At 33.0% G+C, this 8771-nt stretch overlaps 1 long non-coding RNA gene across 1 annotated transcript in view; it reads left to right on the top strand.

The window, feature by feature from the left end:
- The first annotated feature begins 755 nt into the window (after positions 1-755).
- LOC131802165 (uncharacterized) overlaps positions 756-8771 on the top strand; it is a 106589-nt gene continuing 98573 nt past the window's right edge. Inside the window, exon 1 of the long non-coding RNA XR_009342066.1 lies at positions 756-1087. This is a non-coding gene — a long non-coding RNA (uncharacterized LOC131802165). The remainder of the gene's footprint in view (positions 1088-8771) is intronic.

Genomic DNA, 8771 nt, shown 5'->3' with positions numbered 1-8771 from the left:
AAGAACTTTAAAAATCTAATTTGAAACATTTCCGGTGAATAATGTCGCTTAAATCTCCAAAATATCGAATATCGGGAGGAATCGTTGTATGGGGGCTATACGAAGATGTGGGCCAGCACACACAATTTTCTATCATAGGCTGTAGTATCCATTACGAATTTCAAATACCAAATTTTAAACAATTCCGGTAAATAATTTTGCTAAAATCACCAAAATACCGAATATCGGGAGGTGCCGTTATACGGGGGCTATACGAAGACGTGGACCTCCACAGACAATTTTCTATCATAGGCCGTAGTTTCCATTACGAAATTCAAATGCCAAATTTGAAACATTTCCGGTGAATAATGTCGCTTAAGTCATCAAAATACCGAAAAAAGGGAGGTACCATTTATGGGGGTCATACCAAAACGTGGACCTACATGGCCCATTTTCAATACCAAAAGTCCTGTAGACATAACATACATACCTACTTCATTTCATTCGGAAGCTAGTGTGATTTCCACAGACGGACAGATGAATACGGACGGACATCGTTAAGTCGACAAAGCATTTTGTGCTGATCAAGAATATACACACTTTGTGGGGTCCAAAATGTATATTTCGAGGTGTTACAAATGGAATGACAAATTTAATATATCCTCCATACTATGGTGGAGTATTATACCCTCCATGGAGGGTATATGAAGTTAGGGCTTCTCATTACAATCGCAAATAAATATTCTTCCTAACTATTTTCTTTTTATCGTTTCAGAATACGAGTATGTACGGCCCATTACACATCGCGGTACATGCAGTGATGCCAATTGTAATTGACTGCAACACCAACAAAAACAACAACGACGGCGATGACAATAATAATATTTTTATTCCATTCAATTCAATTATCGATCAATTTCGCCAGAGCCTCGAAGACGCCGTTTGAAAGGTGTTGTCGGTTTCCATTGAAAATTTGCAAAAGAATGTGGCAGCCAATAAACAATCAACGGAGCGCACACTTCAGCCGCACCGCCTCCACCAATAAAAACAACAACAAACAAATAATGTACGGCAATTACCAACAGCAGAAATTAATTTGCAACTGCAGGTAAACAATTAATAAATATTTATTTTATTATTTTTATTTCATTTATATTGCATTTGGATTTTCTTAATCTTTTATTTATTATAAACTTTTCCATTCAGAATTTCACAATTTTTTTCTTATTTTGATATTATTGATGTTGTTTTTCTCAAAGATGTAGGATGTTTTGGTTAAACAAAAATTTGAGGAAAATTTATGTTTATTTAAATGGTTTTGGATGTTTTCCACAAAATTCTGTAAATTGTGTTTGGAAATTGCTAAACAATTTTAGCATGGGGATTTTTCCTAAATGTAATAATATTGAGATATTTCTTTAATCTTCTTTAATGAAATGAAAAATACAACCACCACAACCAAGTAATGGCATATAAAAATGTATTATCTATTAAAATTAATTACTTGTTTTCGTTATACTTTGGGGTTAATTGTTTAAAAGATAGCATTTCTTAATGGTGTGGTGTGAAATTATGCATAGCACTGCTTGACTCCCATGACCTACTAAATTAGTTTTAGCTAGTTTATATTCTACGTTCTGTTTCCCAAGATATACACAAATATTTCATATACTACAATATGTTCAATGTTCTGTGGCCTAATTATTTTTCTGACGTTAAATGGTTCAGATTCGAGTGAAAATTACCCTAAATTACCCTAACCTCAAAATACTTCAGTTGGAAAATCTCAAGATTGTTCCAAAAATAATAGTACAATAAACAATTTGATTTCTGAAATCCTTTTTTGGAAATTTCACGATTAGCCTCCGATCCAAAATAATTATTTGAACAATTGTTCACTGTGATCTTTTTAAATAGATCCTTGAAAAAACCATCATTTGGTCTAAAAAGAAATGCATTGAAAAATACACGATTTTGAACATCCTAAAATTGCAGAAAATACAAAATTCATTGAAAATATTCTCGTTGTTGTTGTTTACAAATACAAATATGCGTTTCGAACGACCTCTAAAATAAATATATAAAAAAATAAAAATAAAATATTCCGTAAAAAGTCCACGATTTTACCTTGGACATTTTTTAGGAAAAAAAAAGGTTTAAAGTATCCATTTTGGAAAGCAACGAACCTCATGTGGAGATTGCCGATCAAATTAGATCGTCTTGATTAAAACGATTATTTGAAAATTTCTCAAATTTGTTCCTAATATCCCCCGTAAATCTTTAATTATAGCCCTCACCATAGTATGGAGGGTATATTATGTTAGTCATTTGTAAAACCTCGGAATATACACTTAAAGTATATATATTCTTGATCAGCATAAAATTCTATGTTGATCTAACGATGACCGTCCATCTGTGGAAATTACTCTAGCTTCCGAAAGAATTGAAGAAAGTCGATATTTTTATACCCTCCACCATACTATTGAAGGTATATTAACTTTGTCATTCCGTTTTTAACTCCTCGAAATACCCATGTCAGACCCAACAAAGTATATATATTCTTGATCAGCGTGAAATTCTAAGTCGGTTTAGCGATGTCCCTCTGTCTGTTGCAATCACGCTATCTTTCGAACGAATTGAGATAGAAGAAAAGCATATATGCATAGTTTACCAGTATGCAGGTTAAGTTCGTAAATGGGCCATGTCTGTCCACGTTTTCGTATAGCCCCCATATAACGGTACCTCCCCATATTCGGTATTTTCATGATTTTATTTAAAGTTCGTAATGGGTACTACAGCTTATGACAAAACTTTTGTATTCAGGTTCACGTCTTCGTATAGCCCCCATATGACGGTACCTCCCTATACTCCGTATTTATATGCGACATTTTTCACCGGAATTGTTTCAAATTTCAAGTTCGTAATGGGTACTACAGCCTATGACACAAAATTTCGTAAGCAGGTCCACGTCTTCGTATAGTCTCCATATAACAGTTTTCATTTAACTGATAGTTTCCGGAAGTTTTTTGAAATTTTTCAAATTCTTTCCAAATGGTAGAGGGTATTAATAGTTCGGCCCAGCCGAACTTAGCTGCCTTTGTACTTGTTTTTTATTTATTTATTTTATTATTATTATTATCATTTTTTTTTTTTTTTTTTTTTGAAAATGTCACGATTTGGTTCCTTTCATTCTGCAAAACAATTTTTTGAACCATTTGTCTCCCTGATCCTTTTCCCTGAAAAATCTAAAATGTGGACCCCTATAAAAAATCCTTAAAAAATTCACGATTTTGAATATCCTTTAAAACAAGTAAAATAATATCAGTCGGCTTTGCAGACAGATGTATACCCTCAGCCTATGTTCGATTACTTGAATATATTTAGACTTGTGTTATAATTATTCAAACTGTTGACCCTGAATGTGCTAATATTGTCCATTTCGTATAGGACCTAAATATGATATGAATATTACGACTTTCCAGATTTGGACTATATCGACTACTTCCTTCACTTTGTATGAGATATGTGATCATTTTTATAAAATGTGGATGAGGTGCAAGACATAGTGGACCGAAGAATTCCATTTTCACACTTTAATACTGATAAAAACTGGTATATGCAAAATGGCAAAAAAATCTAATATTTATATCCAATTTTATGCGAAATCATAAATTCCATATTCATCTCACGTTGCTGGTTAAGAGAAATATTTAAATATAGCAAAATGTAAAGAATCCCTGACTTGTTTCACAAGTTATGAACAAGTTATAGGTATTGAAAAATGAGACCTACCATGTAAAACATATAAAAACGGCAGAAAAGTAGCTCTTTCGAAGACAAGCCTGGGCTCCAACCATTCTTATTATATTGTCTTGAGATAAAAAATTATTTGAAAAAGCCACAATTTTTTCTCTAATACCCTCTAAAATTCATGAAAATTCAAATTTTATCTCCAATTTGCTTCAAAAAAAACTTGAAAATTTAAAAAATTCATGATTTCCAAAAAAATATATATTTTTTGAAATATTAACAATTCTAAAACTGCTTGAAAAAATTAGGAAAAATCTCTGAAAATCCTCCTCCTCGACTTGAAAATTCATTAAAAAACGATGTTTTTATATCATAAAATGGTCCATACTTGCAACAGTTATATTTCGTTTCAAAGATTTCACAGAATGATCTTTAAACAATTCAAGATTTGGTTTCAAAGATCCCGAAAAAAATCCACAATCTCATCTAAAAAGATCCTCCTAAAATTTATTTAAAAATTTCACGATATGTTTTGATTTTGAAGAATCTTTGAAAAAATCCATTTTTTTCGAAGACTCGACTCAATCGCAAATACTTTTAATTTTTAGAGATTTTTCCAGACCGACCGAAAGCCACGCCGAACTTTCGATACCCCAAACTACCGATACCACCTAAAGTTACACTTTATTACCCTCTACCACCTGACGAAAATATTGACCTTCATGAGTATTTTTCTGTTATAGCCATTTAAAAATAACAGAGCTGTACGAAAATTGTCGATTTCTTTGAATTATTTATTTTACATTTTTATATAAAAAGGATATTAAGTTTTAGGTATTGAACATTGAGACCTCCATGTAAAACTTATAAAAACGACAGAAATGTTTCAAAGACTGTATGGTTAAACATACCAATGAACTCTTCACACAAACTTATGTGGCAGGACAAGTTGACAATCCCCAGTGCCTTTTAGGACAAATCTGCCGGTACAACATGGGTACCATTGCAAAGCTCATGAAGAATACTATCCTACAATGCGAAATGTGACTCCCAAAAGAAAAACAGAGAAATTTTCTCCATTGAAATCTGAAAGGCCAATTATTTGAAAAACTGGGGAAGGAGAGGCAATTCATCGAACATATACCATGGCGTAAACAAAATATCGAACTTATACATCAGAAAACTGAATAATTTTCGCGCTAGATTTTACATTCTTATTCTATTGCACTCTTTCTCTATTTTGAGTATTTCGACAACATTCCTATCTTTCAAACTGGAGTCACTCATGAACGGAGTTAACAACTCCTACTCTTCGAACTCTTCTACCTTAAATAGGATGTTTTATCCCCTGTTATTTACATTTTATAAATGTTTGAGCTTTACGTTTACTTTCCTATCAGAATTCTCCAAAAATCATTTCAGGCCACATGCCCATTCATTACATTATTGGAATCTTTGATTTTCTATTTGAGACTCATGTTTTATTTTCACTACATCTTCAAACCCTTAGCCGCATTCTACTTAATAATCAGTCTTCGTAATAAATATAAAAAATAACTAAATAATTTTGTGACCTGCCATGAAAGCCCCAATTTTAGATTTAAATAATTTTAAAATTATGTTAAAGAATTTTTTCGTACAATCAATTTTAATATTTTTATTTTCAATTTATTTTGATTTAGAATAGTATTAATAAATACAAATTTACAATTTTCAAATATATAAATATTATTAATAAATATTAATACTGCGGATTTAAGTATTAATCCGAAATTTTGAAAAAAAAATTAATATTTTATTTAAAAAATATTAACTTTTTTGCGATGGTTCGGTCTGTCGTATACGATATACAAATAATTTCTTTTTATTTACGATATTAAAAATGATTTATTAATATATTTTGTGAAAATTTTAATAAAAATTCTAATTCAATTCAAAAACATAATTTATTTTATATAAAATATTCAGTGTGCATCCTCATGCTTACGTTCTAATATGAGTCATACCTTAATAAATGGATACTCTAAATCAGCCACACATGTCCAAGACCCTCCCAACAACTGTAATCAGAGGTAACGTTTATTAATTAATATTTCACCTAAACGTTGACCTTTATTAATAATATATAATTAAATAATAGCACATTTTCATAACACGAACTCGAAAATCCAAATTCGGCGAAATTTAATAGAGAATATGATTCAAGCGTAAAAAACGCTTAAAACCGGGATGTACCTTCATGTAGGGACTATACTAAGTTTTTTAAGTTTACCCACATAACCTTTCTTTTGTTTTCGATATTTTGTCCTCCGATTATAATGATGTCTTCTGTCGGAGGACAAAATATCAACATTTCTATCCATTTTTATGCGAAATCATAAATTCCGATAAATTACATATTCATATCAGATTTCTGATTAAGAAAAACATTTAGATATAGCAAGTTGGAAAGAATCGTCGACTTGTTTCGGAAGTTATGACAGATAAACGTATTGAAAATTGTGACTCTTTAATGTCCGTCAAGATAAATTTAAATTTAATTAGCAAAGACACAAACCAAGGTGATTTTTTCTCCGGTTCACAAAGGGTTAATAAAGAGAGAGAGAGAGAGAGAGAGAGAGAGAGAGAGAGAGGGAGAGATAGAGAGAGAGAGAGTAGTAAACCAGAGAAAATTAAAGGTAAACTAAATTATATTAGTTTTCATCAAATTTCATAATTTTCCCTACAAATTTCAAATTTAAAATGAAATCGCTAAATAAAAACCTAATTAAAATTTACGTTGAAAAACTTTGAAACCCTTAACTCTACATTTAAACCGAGAATAAAATATTTAAAAATGAAGCGGTGTCGAGGCTGGGCACAAATGAAAGGTCTCGAGGAGTACTTTCCGAATCTGTGGACCTTATAGTCAAAAAGAATTTCAGACTTAGGAATTTTTTGCATTTTCTGAAGAATTATCGCTCAATTTTATGGAAATTGAAGATAGAAGCGTCCACAGAACAGAAACTAAAAATGAAGCGGTGTCGAGGCTGGGCACAAATGAAAGGTCTCGAGGAGTACTTTCCGAATCTGTGGACCTTATAGTCGAAAAGAATTTCAGACATAGGCATTTTTTGCATTTTCTGAAGAATTATCGCTCAATTTTATGGAAATTGCAGATAAAAGCGTCCACAGAACAGAAACTAAAAATGAAGCGGTGTCGAGGCTGGGCACAAATGAAAGGTCTCGAGGAGTACTTTCCGAATCTGTGGACCTTATAGTCGAAAAGAATTTCAGACTTAGGCATTTTTTGCATTTTCTGAAGAATTATCGCTCAATTTTATGGAAATTGCAGATAAAAGCATCCACAGAACAGAAACTAAAAATGAAGCGGTGTCGAGGCTGGGCACAAACGAAAGGTCTCGAGGAGTACTTTCCGAATCTGTGGACCTTATAGTCAAAAAGAATTTCAGACTTAGGAATTTTTTGCATTTTCTGAAGAATTATCGCTCAATTTTATGGAAATTGAAGATAGAAGCGTCCACAGAACAGAAACTAAAAATGAAGCGGTGTCGAGGCTGGGCACAAATGAAAGGTCTCGAGGAGTACTTTCCGAATCTGTGGACCTTATAGTCGAAAAGAATTTCAGACTTAGGCATTTTTTGCATTTTCTGAAGAATTATCGCTCAATTTTATGGAAATTGCAGATAAAAGCGTCCACAGAACAGAAACTAAAAATGAAGCGGTGTCGAGGCTGGGCACAAATGAAAGGTCTCGAGGAGTACTTTCCGAATCTGTGGACCTTATAGTCAAAAAGAATTTCAGACTTAGGAATTTTTTGCATTTTCTGAAGAATTAGCGCTCAATTTTATGGAAATTGAAGATAGAAGCGTCCACAGAACAGAAACTAAAAATGAAGCGGTGTCGAGGCTGGGCACAAATGAAAGGTCTCGAGGAGTACTTTCCGAATCTGTGGACCTTATAGTCGAAAAGAATTTCAGACTTAGGCATTTTTTGCATTTTCTGAAGAATTATCGCTCAATTTTATGGAAATTGCAGATAAAAGCGTCCACAGAACAGAAACTAAAAATGAAGCGGTGTCGAGGCTGGGCACAAATGAAAGGTCTCGAGGAGTACTTTCCGAATCTGTGGACCTTATAGTCGAAAAGAATTTCAGACTTAGGCATTTTTTGCATTTTCTGAAGAATCATCGCTCAATTTTATGGAAATTGCAGATAAAAGCGTCCACAGAACAGAAACTAAAAATGAAGCGGTGTCGAGGCTGGGCGCAAATGAAAGGCCTCGAGGAGTACTATTATCGCTCAATTTTATGGAAATTGAAGATAGAAGCGTCCACAGAACAGAAACTAAAAATGAAGCGGTGTCGAGGCTGGGCACAAATGAAAGGCCTCGAGGAGTACTTTCCGAATCTGTGGACCTTATAGTCGAAAAGAATTTCAGACTTAGGAATTTTTTGCATTTTCTTAAGAATTATCGCTCAATTTTAGCGAAATTGCAGATAAAAGCGTCCACAGAACAGAAAGGTCTCGAGGAGTACTTTCCGAATCTGTGGACCTTATAGTCGAAAAGAATTTCAGACTTAGGCATTTTTTGCATTTTCTGAAGAATTATCGCTCAATTTTATGGAAATTGCAGATAAAAGCGTCCACAGAACAGAAACTAAAAATGAAGCGGTGTCGAGGCTGGGCACAAATGAAAGGTCTCGAGGAGTACTTTCCGAATCTGTGGACCTTATAGTCAAAAAGAATTTCAGACTTAGGAATTTTTTGCATTTTCTGAAGAATTATCGCTCAATTTTATGGAAATTGAAGATAGAAGCGTTCACAGAACAGAAACTAAAAATGAAGCGGTGTCGAGGCTGGGCACAAATGAAAGGTCTCGAGGAGTACTTTCCCAATCTGTGGACCTTATAGTCGAAAAGAATTTCAGACTTAGGATTTTTTTGCATTTTCTGAAGAATTATCGCTCAATTTTATGGAAATTGAAGATAGAAGCGTCCACAGAACAGAAACTAAAAATAAAGCGGTGTCGAGGCTGGGCAC

The sequence above is a fragment of the Musca domestica genome, unplaced genomic scaffold, assembly GCF_030504385.1.
Source record: "Musca domestica strain aabys unplaced genomic scaffold, Musca_domestica.polishedcontigs.V.1.1 2, whole genome shotgun sequence".
NCBI classification, from domain to species: Eukaryota; Metazoa; Arthropoda; class Insecta; order Diptera; family Muscidae; genus Musca; species Musca domestica.
Note: the sequence above shows the minus strand (reverse complement) of the source record. Positions and strands in the feature narration are given on the sequence as shown.